Source organism: Fukomys damarensis, unplaced genomic scaffold (genome assembly GCF_012274545.1).
Source record: "Fukomys damarensis isolate Sample0158 unplaced genomic scaffold, DMR_v1.0_HiC HiC_scaffold_30, whole genome shotgun sequence".
Lineage (NCBI taxonomy): Eukaryota > Metazoa > Chordata > Mammalia > Rodentia > Bathyergidae > Fukomys > Fukomys damarensis.
The window spans coordinates 7,435,427-7,455,260 of record NW_022900942.1 but is presented as its reverse complement, the minus strand read 5'-3'; the positions used below and the strand labels follow the sequence as shown (position 1 = coordinate 7,455,260).

At 42.6% G+C, this 19,834-nt stretch overlaps 1 long non-coding RNA gene across 2 annotated transcripts; it reads right to left on the bottom strand.

Moving 5' to 3' along the window:
* Positions 1-11,355: 11,355 nt before the first annotated feature.
* LOC104849246 lies at positions 11,356-13,477 on the bottom strand. Of its 2 annotated transcripts, none has more exons than XR_776707.1 (3): positions 13,399-13,477; positions 11,571-11,880; positions 11,356-11,448 (listed from the first exon to the last, which is right to left on the bottom strand). It is a non-coding gene; the product is annotated as an uncharacterized LOC104849246 (long non-coding RNA). The 2 variants fall into 2 exon arrangements; XR_776706.1 differs by having other exon boundaries at positions 13,381-13,449.
* Positions 13,478-19,834: the final 6,357 nt, after the last annotated feature.

The following is a 19,834-nucleotide window of genomic DNA, read 5'->3' as shown; positions in this document are numbered from 1 at the left end:
TGTGTACCACCAGCTCCAGCAAGGAAGGTAGCCATGCAGGCGCCCCAGAAACCCCCCCCCCAAATCCCTCTCACCTCTGCTCTCAGACCTGCTGATTGGGCAAGTCCTTGGACCCACTCTGCCAGAGGCATGTATGGTCAGAAAGGGTACTTTTCTGAGCTGCCAACTTTGAACACCTTTAAAGAAATGGCAGGGGAAACCTGTAGTAGAACTGTGTGGATTTCAACCCTGCAGGTCGGGGAACTCAATCTGGGCTTTACAACCTGAGTTCAGTCTGAGTCACCAGGATCTGTCATTGGCTAGCTGAGATCAGGGGACTTGGTTCTGCACATGGCTGTGCATGTGGTATATTATGACAGCAGAGATATAGTCTGAAAGAGCCCCTTCAAATTCATTTTTTTCTTTCATTTTCCTCATTCCACTCTGCAAATTCTTTCTTTTTTTCTTTTTTCTTTATGTTCTTTCTTCTGTCATTTTATCTCACTCATGGATCAATAGTTTCAAGGGAAAGTGAGCCCCTATTACTGGTAAGGGTATATATTCTTGTCATGATACTTGCACTCTGTCTATCTCTTTTGAATTTAATAGTTTGCTAAAGATTGTATGGTCATACTATGTCCTCTGGCTTACGTGAAACCTTCTCCAATTCTTTCACTTATCTACTCTTCTAATCCTAACTCTGTCTAAGCCCCCAACCTAAATGGTAAAGATGCTATATTGAAAAGTGTATTCACTGCAAACATATTTTGGGTTGCTTCTTGATTTTAATTTAATTCACCTGGTCTAAAGGTGATAGATTAATGACTACCACAGTGGTCAGTTTGCAAGTTGTGCCTGATCCTATTGTGCTGCTGATTGTATCAACTGAGATAAAGGATTGTGATTGATTTAATGAATTGTTTTCTCTGATATTATAAAAATGAGAATGTCTATGAGTCATTCGAGAATCAAAAGCAGAAATGCAACTGTATCAGGAAGATTTGAGTAATAACCCAGAAAGTAAAACAAGGACAACCTAACAACAAAAATAAAAATGAGAAAACACTTAAGCAAGACACAAAGACAGACTTCCAGTTCACCAATGGCAAACAGTAGGGCAAGTGAAGTTGAAAAGTCTGATAGTGAACCAGCAGGACAACCTGAACTCACAGCATGGGAAGGAACAAAACAGATCAATCAGGCTCTAGAAAAATTCTAATCCAAAATAATTTCCCAGATAACCATAGAGATGGTGAGCAAAATGAAAGTCATGATTTGAGACTCTACAACAGAAAATGACAAAAAATAAAAATAGATGAGCCCAGGAGTATGATAAAAGCCATGAAGGCCCAGGATAAGAAAGAAATGCAATCCATGAATGACCAACACAGGAAAGAAATGGAATCTATAAAACAGATTCAAACAGATACCCAGGAGATAAAAAAAAAAACTCTATTGAAAGTGGACACAACAGAATAAAAGAATGTGAAGATAGAATTTCAGATATAGAAGATAGGGTTGCAGTCAGTGACCATGAAAAGAGATGTCTCTTAAAAGCAGTAAGGGACCATGAGAAATTGATTCAACATCTCCTAGATGAAGCACAGAAGAATAACATAAGACTGATAGGAATCCAGGAAGTAGCAGGAGAAAATGCAAATGACTTAAAAAGCTGTTCATAGAATTCATAACTGAAAACTTCCCAAACATCAGGAAAGAATTAGACATACAGATAAGCAAGGCTATAGACTCCAACTAGCCATGATCAAAAAAATTCTACACCTAGACATACAATAATCAAGATCCCAGAAACCCAACAAAATAACAAAATACTGCAAGCACTAAGAGAAAAGAAACAAATCACATGCAAAGGAAAGCCCATCAGAATCACAGCAGACTTTTCAACACAAACCCTCAGGTCAAAGTGAGCATGGAGTGAGGTATTTCAGGTCCTAAAACCACCTCCAACCTAGACTGATGTATCCTGCAAACCTCTCTTTCAGAATGGATGGGAAAATAAGATACTTCCATGACAAACAACACCTGAGAAAATTCATGAACACCAAACCAGCACTACAAGGAATTCTAAACAATATCATAGAAAAATATAATGAAGGTCACAACACCATGAGGCCCAACAGAACAAATCAAGTAGGCAAGGCAAGAAACTAAAAGGAGAGGGGGAAAAAGTAAAAAGGGTCAACAAAAGGACAATAATATGACAATAATAAGTCAGTACATATCAGTTATGACCATCAATGTCAATGACCTCAATTCACCAATCAAGAGAAATAGACTGGCAGAATGGATTAAGAAGCAAAATCCAAAAATATGTTGTATACAAGCAACACACCTGATGCAAAAACAAGCCCATAGACTGAAAGCAAAAGGATGGAAAACAACTCTCCATGTGACAGGAGCCCAGAAAAAAGCAGGGGTAGCAATCTTATTTGCAAACAAAGTAAATTTCAAACCAAAACTGATTAAGAGAGACAAAGAAGGCCACTACATCCTTGCAAAGGGAACAATTCAAGAGGAATAGATGACAATCATAAACATATATGCACCAAATATTAACTCCCCCAACTATATAAAAGAAATATTAAGAAACATGAAAAACCAAATAAGCACTAATACAATTGTAGTGGGGGATCCAAATACCCCACTATCACAAATAAACAGATCCACTAGGTGGAAAATCAACAACAAAATACTAGAACTCAACCAAGCTTTTGAATGCATGGACTTATTAGATGTCTATACAGTGTTCCACCCCACAAAATCAAAATATACATTCTTTTTGGCTGCACATGGGTCATTCTCCTAGACCACATACTAGCTAACAGAACATGTTTGAATAAATGCAAAAGAATAGAAGGTATCCCCTGTATATTATCAGATCATAGTGCAGTCAAGCTGCAGATCAATAGCATAAGAAACCATAGGAACTTCACAAACACGTGGAAATTGAACAACACTCTCTTGAACAATCAATGGATCACAAAGGAAATTAAAGAAGAAATCAGACAGTTTTTTTCAATTTTAATTGAGTTTATTGGTACATTTTAGGGATACTGTACAGTTGCATTCATTGTTGGGATCTTGTACCTCTACATAGCAAGTAAATCAGACAGTTTTACAAAGAAATGAAACTGCCAGTACAACATACAGGAATATATGGGACACAATGAAAGAAGTTTTGCAATGGAAATTCATAGCACTGAATGCCCACACTAGGAAAACAGAGCAAGCTCAAATAAACAACCTAAGGAGGAATCTTAGACTCCTAGAAAAACAAGAGCAGGAAAAACCCAAAGCTCGAACATTAGAGGAAATTATAAACTTTAGAGCAGAAATCAATGCAATGGAAACTAAGAAAATGATACAAAAATAAATGAATCAAAGAGTTGGTTTTTTGAAAGAATAAATAAAATTGATAAACCTTTAGCTAACTTTATCAAAAAAAGGAAAGAAAAGGCTCAGATCCATGCAATCAGGAATGAAAAAGGTGAAGTCACAACAGATCCCACAGAAACCCAGAGGATCATTAATACCTACTTTGAGAAACTATACTCTAATAAAAAGGAAAACACAGAAGAAATGGACAGATTTCAAGATACTTATGAATTAACAAAGTTGAACATAGAAGATAAAAACATTTTAAACACCCCAGTCACAATCAGTGAAATTGAAAATGTAATTAAAAGTTTACCAATGAAGAAAAGCCCAGTTCCTGATGGATTCACTGCTTCATTTTAGAAAACATTTAGAGAAGAACTACAGCCTTTACTCTTCAAACTTTTCAATGAAATTGAAAGGGAAGCAATACTTCTAAATTCATTCCTGGAAGCAAGTATCACTTTGATTCCCAAACCAGGTAAAGATGCAACTAAAAAAGAGAACTACAGGCTAATCTCCTTAATGAATATAATGCAAAAATCTTTAATAAGATACTAACAAACAGATTACAGAGGATCATCAAGAAGATCATACATCCTGACCAAGTCAGATTTACTCCAGTCATGTAAGGATGGTCATGTGAAAAACCAACAGCCAACAGCATATTAAATGGCCCCAAACTAAAAACCTTCATGTTAAAATCAGGAAGAAGACAAGGATGCTCACTATCACCACTCCTCTTCAATATAGTTCTGGAAACATTAGCCACAGCAATTAGACAAGAGAAAGAAATTAAAGCAATAAAGATAGGAAAGGAAGAAGTTAAACTGTCATTATTTGCTGATGATATGATACTCTACATTGAAGACCCAAAAAACGCACCAAAAGACTTCTAGACTTAATTGACAGATTCAGTAGAGTAGCTTGATACAAGGTGAAGACACAAAAATGAATAGCTTTCTTGTACACAAATAACAGACTCACTGAGAGAGAAATTAGGGAAACAATTCCTTTTACAATAGCATCCAAAAAAATGAAGTATCTAGGAATCAACCTAATGAAAGAAGCAAAAGACCTCTACACTGAAAACTACAGCACTCTGAAAAAAGAGATCAAAGAGGATATAAGAAAATGGAAAGATATATCTTGCTCCTGGGTAGGAAGAATCAAAATAGTGAAAATGGTCATACTACCAAAACTGCCATACAAATTCAATGCAATACCTATTGAAATTCCAACACTATATTTCACAACTAGAAAAAAGAATCCAAAAATTCCTTTGGAACCATAAGAGACCTAGAATAGCAAAAGCCATCCTAGTCAACAGACACATGGCAGCGGTATAACAATTCCCAATTTGAAACTATACTACAAAGCCACTGTGATAAAAACAGCATGGTACTGGCAAAGAAACAGGCCTGAGGTTCTGTGGAACAGACTGGAACACACAAGAACAACTGCAGGTGTACTCAGCTACCTCATCTTTGACAAAGGAGCTGACCATCCCCACTGGAGGAAAGATAACCTTAGAGTCTGATTCTGATCTCTGAAGCTCAAATAAAATCTCAGGACTTGGGTTCAGCAGGTGCCTCTCAAGATGAGAGGAGATGGGGACATACACAAAGCCATTGAGAAGCAGAGCTTGGGGTGGGGCAAAAAGAAAGCAGACACAGGAACAATGCAGACTCAAAATGAGAGACTTCAGGCAACTCCAACAAACAGCTGAGGTTAACTGGACACAGAACAGATGAAGAAGTCAACAGATTTAGTTCTCAAAGTATCAGTGAGGCCATTGCAAGATGCACAGAGAAACAACTGTAAAAATGACACAAGCAGACTTAGAACCAGATTGAATGGTCCTAGGTCCATGAATTGTGGGATGTGGACACCCTAGGCACCAACTCGCCAGCCCCAGGCACCACAAAGGGAATGGCTCCCACTTCTTCCATCCACAGCTTCCTAAGATGATCAGCCCCTCCTTAATGACACACTGTATTGTGTGTGTGTGTGTGTGTGTGTGTGTGTGTGTGTGTGTAATGCTAAGCATTGAACCCAGCCATTCACACAGAACTACATATCCAGCCCTCTTTTATTTTTAGTTTTTAAATTTTGGAACAGGGTCTTGCTAAGTTGCCTAGTTAGGCTCAAACTTAGGATCATCCTGCCTCAGCCTCCCAGAGCACTGGGATCATAGTCCTGTGCCACCATACCTGCTAACACAATGTTTCTTGAAAACAACAAAAGCCTTCCAATGGCTTCCAGTTTTGCTGACTTGGAGCTCTCCTTTCCTTTAAGATGCTTTTGTACATAGCTCATTTGATCAATTATGTATCGCTGTGTGCATTTAAATTCAAAAGCCAAAGTTATTTTCTTATTTCCATGAATTTAAGGAACACTTCATATTGTGGCAGGATTCTAATAAGGAGCGAATAACTAAAATAGGTCATCATGGGTGGAAGCCAAGGAATGGGGAACCACTTTTCCAGACACATGGAAGAGTCAATTTTGTCAAAAATCAGAGACATTTGAACACATGGACCAGGCTGGTGTAGTAGCCCAGGTTGCTGAAGCAAGTGGTAGATGATCACCCAGATTCCTGGGCAGAGCACCTTCATTCCACATGCCCTATCCTGGGCAGAAGAAGATGCAAGTGTGATGATCAGAGAGGATGGGCTGATGACTGACACCCCTGAGGACATCACTTCACAACAAGAAGATGGCAATGGGACAAAGCCTGGACTACAGGAGGAAGCAGAAGCAGAATAGAACTCTCCGAAGGAATTAGAAAGCAGAAAGCAGGAAAGCAGAGGAAACAAGGAGGGCTAAGTAAACATGCTCAGCCCAAGACAAGAGGGGTATCAGTAAGCTCCAGGTGGTGGCTGCCTGCACTCCAGAACAATGGCCCCCACCATTACCCACAGGCCCAGGACCCAGGCCTGCAGATCAGAGGCCCAGGAAAGGGGCCGGCAAGTGGGGCTCTGACACATGGAAAACTCCAGTGATTGTTCGCAGTACAGAATAGTAGCCCCTCCAGTTTGGGAAATGGTATTGACTGTGTGTTTGCCAGCTATGAGGACTGGGAGAGCCAAAGAGGTAGGACTTTCAGTACCCAGGAATAAACCAGATTGGCTCTGCAGACACCAGTACCTCTCAGACCACACTGAAATCTTAATTGTGTGGGCCCCCATTATCTGCAAGGAAGTAACGGTTTAAATTGTGGGTCCAGGAGGAGATTCAAGGATGATTCCAAGAAGGTTATCAAGTTCCCAGCCTCCAAGCAAAAAGGGAGGTGATCAGCTTCCCCCTGGGGAGAGACAAATAGGTTTAACCATGGAGTCAGCAATTTGGGTCAGATAATAGAAATGACACTGAACAGGATTTTCAAGCAGGAAAATGGGTTAGTGAGGGAGAATGTGGACATCTCTTTTGGAGACTGTTTAACAGCTAAAGAGGTTAAGGTCTGCTTGGTGGCACCGTCCCACTTGGAGCCTAGCATGAGTTAGGGATCTCTGAGGTGGTGGCGTTCTTCCTACTACCCTGACTCCATTCTTCTCAGCTTCCAAGAGCAGGAGGGGACAATCCCTCCTCTGATTGCCACAGGAAAGATCTCTCCTGCTGTCCTCCTTCCAGAGGATCTTCAGAGCAATGCAATCCTAGCTGTGTCCTTCCTGAGAGAGCACATTGTGCTCTGTTTTCCCCTCCCTCGAGAAGCTGCTGAGCACGTTTCTACCTAACACTAAGATCTACTAAATGCAGGGAGAGAAGCAGCTCAGCTGGCAGAGGGATACCTGTCCTAGGTTCACCTCTTTCACTGGGATATCCACCTAAAACTTCCAGGTGCTCTGTGGGCTACCACTGGGCTGGGACTCTTTCCGTGGTGTGGGCGCATCCACACCAGGACCCAGTGTGGTGGGGTAAAGAGAGAGTGTGGTACACCATGTACTGGGAGTAGCAAGTGTCCCCTGCTTAGGCCCCAGATGGGAGCCACCTTGTGGCCCCATCATCCTCTACTTCATTCCGAAGAATTTTTCTGCAAGTAAGGAAATCTTTCTTTTAATTTAAAATCAAATAAGTGGGGTAACTAAGAAAGCTTTCATAGTTAAGGGAAGTCATGTTTTTTAATTAAGGAAATTTTTAATACTTTGGATTTGCAGGAAGAATTGAATGCAAACAGAGTCCTCACCCATCCCCAAGTCACACTCCAGTGCTCCCATCTCCCATGAGCTCCATGTGCTAATGGCCAATGAGCCAATAGTGACACATTATCTTGATTCAAGTGTGTGCATTAGGCTTCCGTGTTCCATGGAAGATGCCAGGCCTGGGCTCACGTGTATGGCACAAGTTCACAGCAGGGTAGGTTTGTGGGCTGACCATGCACGCAGGGCTAGAGATGCCAGGCACCAGGGCCCAGCAGGGTAGTGGGGTGTCTCATCCCAGCTGAGCTGCAGAAGAATTGGATGCCTTAGCACTAGGGACAAGTCCTATTGAAAGCCTGACTGCTGGGCTGTAAATGTGTCTTGTGTGTGTGTGTGTGTGTGTGTGTGTGTGTGTGCGTGTGAGAGAGAGAGAGAGAGAGAGAGAGAGAGAGAGAGAGAGAGAGAGACTGGGGATTGAGCTCAGGGCCTTTACACTAAGCTATATCCCAGCACTTTTTATTTCTGAGACAGGATCTTACTAAGTTGCCTGGACTGGGCTTAAACTTATCATCCTCTTGCCTGCAAGCTCTATCCAGTCTGGTTAGGTTATTTGATCCTCAAGACATCCCCCAGAGGAGCTCTCGTCACCACACCAACTCGAATGGAACCCACATCAACAGGCACCAAAGTCCAGGAACCTGGCCACCAGGCTGTCAGTCATGATAAAACAAAAGAAAAGAGTTTGGATTTGGCTGCTGCCTTTCCACACTTAAAGTATTTTACATCACTCAGTCACTGAAAATATTTTGAGGTCTTGATATGGTTGAGATCTTAAGTGTCCCCCAAAGCCAGCTGATAGATTTTGAGAGGTGATTGGAGCATGAGGGCTCTAAAATTAACTAATTAATCTATTCATGGATTATGATTTGATGTCATTATTGGGAAGTGGTGGAAATATAGAAAGAGTAACCTACTTGAAGGGAGAGGATCATGGTGGTGTGAATTTGGGGACTTCATCTGGTCCCGGCCCTTTCCTCTCTGACTCTTTCCTTCTCTCTGTTTCCTGGCTCCCATCTGTGAGCAGCTTCTCTGTCACGTCCTTCCACCAAGATGTTTCTGCCTCTCCACAGGCCTAAAAGCAATGGAGCCAGCCAACCATGGAAACCACTGACCTGTGAGCAAAAATTAATCCTTTTTCCTTCAAATTATGTCTCAAGTATCTTGTCACAGTGATGAAAAGCTAACACAGGCTCTTTATCCAATTCCTTGCCTCAGTGGTCTCAGAACTGCCCCACCCCAGGGCACAGTGAGGAACAGAGCCAGGAAGTGCACACTGCTCACCAGCCTGGCTCTCTCTCATATGCGAGAGATGAACAGCTGATCATCTCTGTGAAAATGAGAAGAGTAGCAGGGAGCTCTTCTGAGGAAATAAGAGATAGAGTAAAACCAGCCCCAATCTTGTTCAGCTGCATTCCAGAATTGTTTCCGCATGTGACATGGGTGGAATCACACACCCCTAGATCATGCCTAAATCCTTACCCCACTTCCTCTGGAAGCAACCTTGCCTGGAAATGGGCTCCAGCAAATGGTGGAGATGATATGAAATCTTCAGGGAAGCCTTAGTCCAAAGTGACTGGTGGCCAAGACTGAGCGATTAAGACGCAGACACACAAAGTGACAACCCTGTAAAGACATCAGGAGAAGAATCATCTAAAGCCAAAAGCAGGGACCTCAGGAAAATCATTCCCTTGGCATCTAGATCTGGGATGTTCACCTTGTGGAATTGTGGAGAAGTTAACATCTCTGGAATTTGTTGTGGCAGCCACAGGACACCAAGAACCACTTCCTGTTTATTGTTCCTGGCCACCAAGCTGACAATCTCAAGTTCTGGAAGAAGCTGAGTTGGAGAGCTGGGGAGGATTCATCACTCAGCTGGATTGCACTCTGGCACAACATGTCATCCACTGGAGGCCCAGCCCAGCCACAGGACCATAGGTAATAATGTGCTGGTTTCAGAAATGAGGAAATTCTCCCAAAGTTGTGGAGAAAGGGCAATTATCTAAATTAGGTTCCAGAAACAGTAGATACTTGGAGTCCTCAAGACTAAGAAGAAATAAGTCACACATGTGTAAATACCGAATAGTTTCCCTGGTGTGAATAATCTGCAATAATACATAAGATCCTAATAAGATTACTGACATTGAGAAATGGGAAGAAAGGAGCTAAAGGTGTAGGGAAGATGGGATGGGTAGGGGAAGGGTAATAAGGGAAAAGAAAAAAATGTGAGATAATAAAAAGATGAAAATAAAGTGTAGATGGGGAGGGGAGGAGGGGGTGAAGAGAGGGCAGGGGTAAGGGGAAAAAAATAAGAATCAAGACTTGTCATGTAGAGGTACATGATCCCAACAATGAATGTAACTGTACTGTATCCCTAAAATGTACCAATAAACTCAATTAAAGCTGAAAAAAAATGACTAAGAAGAAACTGGGCAGGATGGCTCTTGCCTATAAGCTCAAACATTCTTGGAGGCTAAGCCAGGAGGATCACAAACTCAAGCCCAGCCTAGGAAAATTATCAACTTAGACAGACCCTGTCTCAAAATAAGAAATTAAAAAGGAAGGAAGCTGGGGATGTAGCTCAGTGTAAAGGCCTTGATTTCATTTCTCAGTACTGGGGAAAAAACGTGAAGAAAACCTTGAGTGAGTGATCAGAAACATCTAATATTCAGATCAAAGTTCTAATTTTGATGTGATTTTTAGTTTCCCTAATAAAACCATAACCTCAGGTGGACTCGATAGTTTAGCATGTACATGAGGAAAACATTTGGGGATGCAGAGAAGGGAATTTAAACCATCAAGATCCCCTGAAAGTGAGTGGATTTTTAAAAAAATACATCAAAACAAAACAAAACAAAACTGAACCCAACATGTTATTGTTTGATTGTCTTCAGGAAATCCCTGCAGTGAGCAAGAAATGAAGAAGGAGGGGCCGGCCACTGCACCTGTGGGGTCTTAGTGGGTTTATGGTTCACCAATTTACTCCTACGTGGCCAAGGTCCTTCACACTGAGAGAAATTTCATGTTACAGAGACGAGTGGGAATGAAGAGCTGTGTAATTATTAGTTCTGTTGCGAGCAGATCAATCATTTGGGAAGGGCGGCTCTCCACAGTCGTGTATGACCTTTCCTGGAGCCTGGCAGCGGGGTACCCGCTCTAGCGCCCACGCTGCCTGCTTCTAGCAGCTTGGCAGCATTCAAAGGCGGGCCTGCATTCCATGTCATCAGGACGCTTGTAATTATGACAAATGATTAAATGCGTTATTTTCAGCAAAGCAATGGCAGGCAGAAGGGGTACAGAGGGCTGGGGTGTACTGAGGCTGTGGTGGCTTTGGAAGCTTGGCCCTTTGGGGCTGCGCACAGACCTGGTGCTCCCTGGTCCAGGGTCCTGAGGCTGGGGAGCTGGCTACTCTGTGCCCTAGATCCTCAGGTGCCAAGTTCTAGTGTGTTACCCAAAGCTGTCAGGTAGAAAAATGCAAACACAACAGGCATGTTTCACCAAGGGGAGGGTGCCCCAAGCCCAGCATTTCTAATGATTTGGGAAGGGCACCACGGGCTGTCCACTATTTCCGTAGTTCTGGCAGCCACAGCATGGAGTTTGTGGTCCAGCCACCTATGGAGTACCAGTGTGGGCCTTGGAGTGACACTGATTTGAACTACTTTCCTTTTCCCATCATTCCCCTAACCCCAGAGAAAAAGATAAAAGCACCCCCTAAAAGATCCTTGAAGTTTGTCTTTCATTTTACCTTACATCCCTTCGCAGAAGCAAATTTTAAAGCAGAATGGCTGCAGGTGCATCCAGACTTCATTCGCCAGCATTCCTGGTGGCAAGACGTTCTCCTCCTGGTCTGAACGCTCTCCAGATCAGCATCTCCCACCTCCACAAAAGTAGAAGGAAGAACAATGCTGATGTCAGAAGGACAGTAATTTTCCACGTTCGGGGGACTCAAAACCTCCCAGAATGCTCCCTGCCCCAGAAAGTCCTTTCCCCTTCTCCCACCTTCAGGTCCCAGAGTGGTTCAGGGAGTCCCCAAAACCTTGGGACAATTGCTATAGAGATGTGGGATTTTCTTTTGCCAACAATTCTTCTGAGAGCTGGTGTTTATTTACCGCCCCAACACACTTTTGCAGTCTGAGCACAGTAGCAGCCTGCACACTGGGGAACCTGCTGTCACCCGGGATCTGTGTGGTCACCGCTGTTTCTGGTTGACTCTGAGTTCCATAGCCATCCTGCCTTCCATCTCCCACTCTGTTCACACCATCTTGCTTTTCTTGTTTTCTCCATGGTCCTTCTTGAGGAGGAAACATCTCTGTAACCAAAACAAAGGACATAGCCAATGGAGGTGGAAGCTTCCACATCATCCCTTGAGGAGAAAATTCCCATCATGTGTCATTAAGAGCCATGGGTTAGACCCCAGTGACCCAGGGGACTCACTTCCTGCTGGCACAGTGCAGTCTGTGCTGCAACCTGATGGAGAAGGGAGAGAAGACGGGGCAGGCTCTTACCCTGGCTGTGGGGCGCAGCCTGAGATCTCACCCTGGGTCTGGATCTCTATTCTTGGACAGCCAGGTTCTGCCTAGCCTCCTCAAGGCAGGATCTCTGCCCAGGAGGCAAGAGCATGTGCCTGCTTGGTGAGTCACTCTGTCTCCCTGCTTGACCATCTAGATCTCTCTAAAATCTCCAAAGCTAGATGTAGCTAAAGTCACTGATGGTGCCTGGGTCCCCAAGAGCTCCATAGCAGCTACCCCTCACCCTCACATGGAGCCCCAGGCTCCGCAGCCAGATTGGATGTGGAAAGACCCCATTCAGCAGCAAATGCGTGAAGGACGCCATGTGGACAAGACTGTCTCAGACTGTCTTCTCAGCAGCCTTCCCAGGATGGGGCTCCTGGCTTTGTCTCTTGAGCAAGCAGGGATCCATGAGCAAGAAGGCACTGTGTCATGGAGGGACTGAAGGAGGCAGTGACTGTATGTCCTTGCTTTAAGGGTACCTGTCACTGGACTCTGGGTCCATCCTAACCCAGTCAAATCCCACCATAACTAAATACATCACCAACTACTCTCTTTCCAAACACATCACCCTAGCTAGTAACAGAGTTAGAACCTCAGTGTACAAGTTGTTTCCAATGAAGCTAAGTCTCCTTTAAAAATAATAATTCTCCACTGATTGGAGTCAGGAAGAAATCATTCCTTCAACATTGTACACAGCTGAGGAGGAATGAAATAAGGAGTGTCCCCTTCAAGACAGTGGCCCTCTCTTGGGGTGAAACAGGGTAGAAGAGAAAGGAAGGATCCTGTACACACAGACAAAGGTCTGGGCTGAGTGTTCCCTCCCAGTCCCTACTGAGTTATTCTGAGCAGGCCTGCACAACCCCTCAGCCTAGGTTTGTCTATTGGAACAATGGAGTAATAATGCCTCCTTCATGGAGCACAGACCATGGCTTTAATGCTTAGGAAATGGAATTATAGGTAGCCGGATCCCTTGCTAAAGTCACAGAATCATCCAGTACAGGAATCAGGTTGCACACACACACACACACACACACACACACACACACACACACACCCCTCTAAGACCTACCGGGAGCTCTGTGGAAAGATATGTTACTGTGACTATTTTCCTCATCCACTGATAATACAACCAGGTGCCCAAATCACCCATGATCTGTCAGACATAAAAGTTAATCTTGTTAGTTGTGTATTTTTCTGAGTGCATTTACTAATCAGAGGATAGGAAAATGCTACCATTTACACCCACACAGGTGTCTACATTCCTCTGCAAACCCAGGACACATGGCAACAGAGAGTACCCAGAATGTTATAGTTACTGCAGAAAGTGTAGCCTCCAGTATTCGGAAGTCCCTCTTCCTTTCCACAGAAAGCTTTGACTTGGGGAAGAGGTCTGAGGGTACCTGCAGTAACAAATCACACAGACAGGACACAATTAGAATCTTGACCTGGCCGTAGTAGAAAGACTAGTGAAAAGGATGCCACACCAGAGACAATCTCAAATCTTAGTGTCCCATGGGAGCTCAGCAGAAATACAATTCCCAGTGAAACTCAGGGCACTGAAAGCCTGGGGGTACTTTCTTTCCACTGTCCTTTTCAGCGTGCGTCTAAACACAAGCCAATCTGTGAAATTTTATTGTTGCCTTAGTAATTATCTAAATCTGTCCCCAAAACACTATTTTGACTGAATTCAAAAGTTTTCAAATAAATGCTTAAAATGTATCGTGTTTTGTAAAGCCATGTATACAGTCACATAATTCCTAGAGAAATATAATCAAAAACTCTTACTAAACCTGTAATTTAAAAACTCACAATGAACTAAACTTCCACCCAAACGCCATCTATCAAACGACAGAATGGAGCAGCCGGGTACACATAATCTCCGCATTAGTGCAAGCCGCAAATCTGTTTGGACAAATCTCATGCACAGAGAATGTGTTGGGCAAGAGCCTAAGACAGCCATGGACATGGCTGAAGCTACTAAACCCGCTCACCTACCTCACATGCTCACAGCCAGGAGGCAGAGTCACAAAAGACCCAGACACCCAAACCTAGGTCAAAATTTTCTCTATGCCTTTGTGTTTCACTTATACTGATGTGAAACCATCATATAAGGGAAGCTAATAAGAACCCAAATCTAACAGGGATATCAAGAGTAAGTAGATATTTTTCCCCCATTTAAAAAAGAAGTTCTCCAATACCTCAAGAACTATCCCCAAAGATTCTATTTTGACTTCTCATACAATGGTCAAAGTAAGCCCCAGCAATACACATATATGCGCACACACACACACACACACCACACAAGCGCGCGCGCGCATTGGTACAAACACACACATACATATACACTCGCAGTAAGTTAGTGCTGACAGGTTTTCAAGGTGCTCATCAATTTCTTGCCAGAGTTTACAGCTGCAGTGAACAGTTTGATGCAACTCTAATTTCTAATTATGCCTCACTGGGAAGTGGGGAGGTTGTCAGTTTTACTCCTCCCGTGGTGAGAAACAAAATGATTCTACTTTCCGCTGCCAACCAAATCATCCTATTCTTCAGCAAAGCTAAGAATAATCATCTAAATAACAAAAATCAACAGGAGTGATTAACATTTCAGGGTAGGCTCTGGCTTCTCTAGAGCAATGTGCCCATGGAACCGAGCACTGGGGGAAGGTCTTCAGAAAAGACTGGTGAGCTCTGTGAGAAGCAAATGGCCCCCATCACCCCAATTCTGCAGCAGAGACTCCTTTTTCCCTTCCCACCCCCAGGTGGCTGCGGTGACACTTCTCGGCTCTCACTTGGTTATCCCTGCTTTGAGGCCTGCACTGTGATGGGGGATGAGTGGGGGAAGAGGAGAGTTGTGTGAGGAAGATCCAGGCCAGTGGCCCTGGAACTAGTAACGTACTCTAAAGCATCAGTCACAGAAAAGGAAAGAAAGACTGCAAAATAGAAATGCAACAATGAATTGTGCGGCTTGGGGCCACCACTGTGCCTCTTTCCTCATCTGAACTGTAGTTTGGCACTTGACTGATGAGCTGCAGGGGGCCCAAGACCACCTATGAGAGACCTCAGCCCCAGGGGCCAGGTCAGTGCACATTCAACCCCAGAGGCATGGATCAAATGTCAGAGTGACAACTTGCACTTCAATAACTCCCTTTGGATTCTTTGGGGCAGAGAAGCATTCACACTGGAGAGAATGAAGGAGATTAAATGTTTATTCTGATAACATATCAGAGGGGCTTCCAGTGGGCAATGTCACCAGCCTTTGGGGCAAAGTGACAGACCCTCATCTTCTCATCAAAGAGGGCCAGATGTATATATTCTCCTGATGAAGAGTAATGGGGAAGCAGTGGGCTTGGGGGCTTCCCCCAGGCAACTGGCTCACCACAAGCCTGCAGGACCCCTCCCCAGTCAGATACAGAGTGTGGGGCCAATAGGGGGCACCTGGGAGCCAATGTGTCCATCTTGTGCTCTAGCCAGACACCAGCCAGCAACCTCTACTTCTCTGTAATATGAAAAACACTTATGACTTATCTTAAATTAGCAATGTTCTATAAGAGAAATTCCAGAACAATATGTAGAAATCTCAGCACATAGCCATCTAAAAATTATCCAGGTGTTCAAAGCTTCACTCTTCACAGTGACAACTGTATTTGGCAATCTCTTGCCTGTAACAGTTGCTGAGTATGAATATGAAGTCATTTATACACATACCATACCTTTAATATACTTCTTGTCCCTGGCACAAGCACTTGTAAAGACATGTGTGATAAATTTGCAGAGATTCAGAAAACACACCTCCTGTTCTTCAGTGACTTGTACACATCTTCGTCCTCATGCCCAACCACTCATTTTAAAAGTATTCCTTGATCAGGTTTCAGGAATTCGTTAATTTGGGCCTTTTAACACAGGGTATCATGTTACACTGCAGCATGACCTTGCTTGGCATGAGGTATCATAAAAGTTACACAAAAGGGCTCCATTCACAAGGACACCGGTGGTACAGTCCGTCTGGATAACAAGAGCTTACTTTAAAGGACGTGAACACAGAGTCAGTTCCCCCAGCCATTTGTCTTAAAATTAGAGACTTTCAACTGCTGCATACAACAGGCCACACAGGGTGGTTGGGTAATAAAAGTAACAACCCAACATGAAATAAATAAGTAAAGCATTAGGGAGAAAGGACTAATCGGATCATCTAAAGAGTTATGTGGCTGTGGTACATTATGAGGAATTATTTAAGTTATAATTTTCACATGGGCTATATTCTAGCTCAGTAAAAATTCCACATCTGGTTGAAGTACAGTGATGCAGGTATGCTATTCTTGCTATAAATTTTCCTGAGAATATAGTAGATTATATTTGGGCTATTCCTCGTGTTTTAGACACATGAAGTTAAGTAAAGCATTTTTCTTTCAGGTAATCAGGCCCAAAGTCACAAACCATAGGAAGAATGGTGGATGAAAATGCTAATGTGTTTGGCATCCACCATGAAGGTGTTAAAAGCCCCCTGCAGACTCTGTTGCATACACACAGTTCCCTTCACCTAGCCTACCTTCGCTGAAATCTGGAAGCTCAGAAGGGGCATTAGCCCATGCAGTGAACTTGCTGGCTGGAGTCTGTCCTAGCACATTTCTGAAGACCACACCACTTCTCACCTAGTGTGTGGAGTGGGGCCTCAGAAAGAGCACCAGTTTGATCTTTGGTGGGGTCATAGAACTGAGTCACAGATCAGGTTTATATGCACAGTCTCTCAATACATGAAGCAGTACACCACAGTATAGCTGTGATATCACCCAAGTGACTGGCAGGGCCAGCGTAGCTGGACTTCAAGACTCAGTTCATTGAGGCAACATCTCTGCAACTGAGATGCCTATGTCCCTTGTACAATACCTTGGATAGGGAGGACTTCACCATTCTGTTAGGTTTTCCTCTCATCAGTTTAATTGTGTCTCTGCAGTTCTAACCAAGGCTGATCTTTCTCTTGCCAGTTCAGACAGGGTTGTCTGCTTGTGTCTGAACTAATCACTATGATGTCACAATACAGCTAAAGTTCTGTGCTCCCTCCTGGAGTCGAGCCGTAAGATCAGCCACTGTGAATTCATGCACATTGGATGTTGAAAATTTCTCTCTTCCATGAAAGCAGTGGAGAAACTGGCAAAAAATTGGTAAGAATGAACTTTTTTAGCATGTTGGGAAATTAACAAAATGTTAGCAGCAATTCAGGGAGCAAATTATTCAGGAAAAATGACTAGATCTTGATAAGACTAGCAAGTCTTATCTGGCATCCTAACTGATCCTGCTCCCATCTTGCCTCCCATCCTGGGGACAGCAGTATCCATCAGAGCTCAGGAGGAAGTGGGGGAAGCTCATTAATATCCCACTCCCAAGTCAAGACTGGACCGTGGCTCCCAGAAGGACCACTTGCAGGGCTGCCTTTGTCTGACCTAATAGTTTACCAGTGGAAAGACTTCACTGACAGAGGTGTTTGGTTTCTGTTTATAATGCTTGTTCTGCTATTAAAAGACAACTGAATAGATCAATAATTAGAAATATGTGGTGATGGGCATGCAATATATAATGATATAATGATATAACATCCCAAAGGACAGGGCAGAGACCAGGCTATACAGTGGCACAGTCCCTAAAACTGAATTGGTATTTTGTATTTTATGTGATTTTAGTTCCTATTTTATTATTTTCTTTGAGGTTATATGTTTTCTCATATATCATTTTAATTCTTTCACCTTTCCTTTCAATATATTTTAAAATTTTTTTCTGATTGGTTGCCCCAAGGGTTAAAATTAGTATCTTAGTTAATAAAAATTTTGTTTCAGTTTAATACTAGCTAGATTTCAGTACTAAATAAGTTAAGTTATCCCAAATAAAATTAGATATACAGAAAACAAACATCAAAATGACTGATTCACCTTATCAGTAATTTAATTAAATGTTAATAGATAAACAACTCCAAAGAAAAGGCCGAGAATGATGGATGGATTTGAAAAACAACATCTATGTTACATGCTGCCTGAAAGAGGCATCCTTTAAAATCAAAGACATAAATAAATTAAAAGTAAAGGAATAAAAAATAAGGCATTGAACTGGGGATTAGCTCAGTGGTGTCACTGCCTGCCTTGCAAGTGCAACGTCCTGAGTTTGAGCCCGAGTATATATATAAAAAAAAAAAAAAGTCATCATGCAGTGATAAAGTGATCAAAAGCAAAACTAGCATGGCTCTACAAATATCACACAAAACAGACTTTAAGACAAATGTTACCACCAGACACAAAAAAACAAAAATGACATTTATAGTGATAAAAGTGTCAATCCTTAAAATGACATAACAATTATAAACATATATGGGCCTAACAATAGAGCCCCAATATAATTTTTTTACAGTACTTGAAATTAACTGCAGGACCTTGCACATGCTATACAAGTACTCTATCACTGAGCTACATCCCTAGCCCTCTTCATTTTTTATTTTGAAACAGGGTCTCCCCAAGTTGGCCTCCTGCTTCAGCCTCCCAAGTAGTAGGGTCTATAAGCATGTGACACTGTGTCCTGCCTAAAATGGATATTGAAGAGAGAAGTAGAAAATTTAACCTTAATAGTTGGATATATTTTTTATTCCATTATTTATTGGTAAAATTAAGATAAACAATACAGATACATTCATCATTGGGAACTTATACCTTTACATGATGTATTTTGGTTCTTATTTTTCCCCATTCCCCTGCCCTCCCTTCAGGCCCTTCACCCTTTCCTACTTACAAAGACTTTGCTTCCATTTTTCCCTTTTTTCATATTTTTTCTTTTCCCTATTTCCTTTCCCCTAGCCTACCCTTCCCACTTCCCTTTATCCTTTAGACCTTTTCTTCCTATTTCACACTATCAATTATACCATTTGAACCTTATTTACGCTTTTAGTTTTTCACACCAGAGAAACTATTTGGTATTTACTCGAGTGTGTCCTACTTATTTCACTTAAGAGTATGGCCTCAATGTGCATCTATTTAGTTATAAATGTCTCTAGTTTCTCATTCTTTATGGCTGAGTAGTACTACATTTTATATAAAAACCACATCTTTAGTTGGAGATTTTGATGGCACTTCCAGTAATGGGCCTAACAACTACACAATCAACAAGGAAACAGAGGACTTTCGGACACCACCACCCAATTAGACCTAATGAACATTACAGAGCACTCTACCCACACAGCTGAATGCAGATTCTTCTTCCAAGATGGATACAGGTTAGGCTGTAAAACAAGACTCAGTCAACTTAAAAGGATTCATAGCTTTCAAAATAGGTTCTCTGAGCACAATGGAAAAAAAAAATAAAAGTCAAAACATTTGTGGATTCACAGTACAGGAAAACTAAACAACAAACTTCTAAACAAAAATGGGTTAAAGAAGAAGTCATAAAGGAAATTAGAAAATATTTTGAGATGATTGAAAATAAAAAACAACATTCCCAAATTATGGAATGTGATGATCACAAATTTATAACTTTAAATGCCTACATTTTAAAAATACTCAATCATCCACCTTAAGAAACAAAACAGGTCTGCGATCACCCGGCGGCGTGCGCGCGAGCTCCCGGCCTGCGCGGGAGCTCCCGGTCTGCGCGACAACAGACCCAGGAAGGACCCAAGGACCCCAGAGGGGGTTTTTTTCAGCTGCCTGCCTGCCTGCCTGTCTGCGATCACCCGGTGGCGTGCGCACGAGCTCCCGGCCCGCGCGCGAGCGGCCCCGA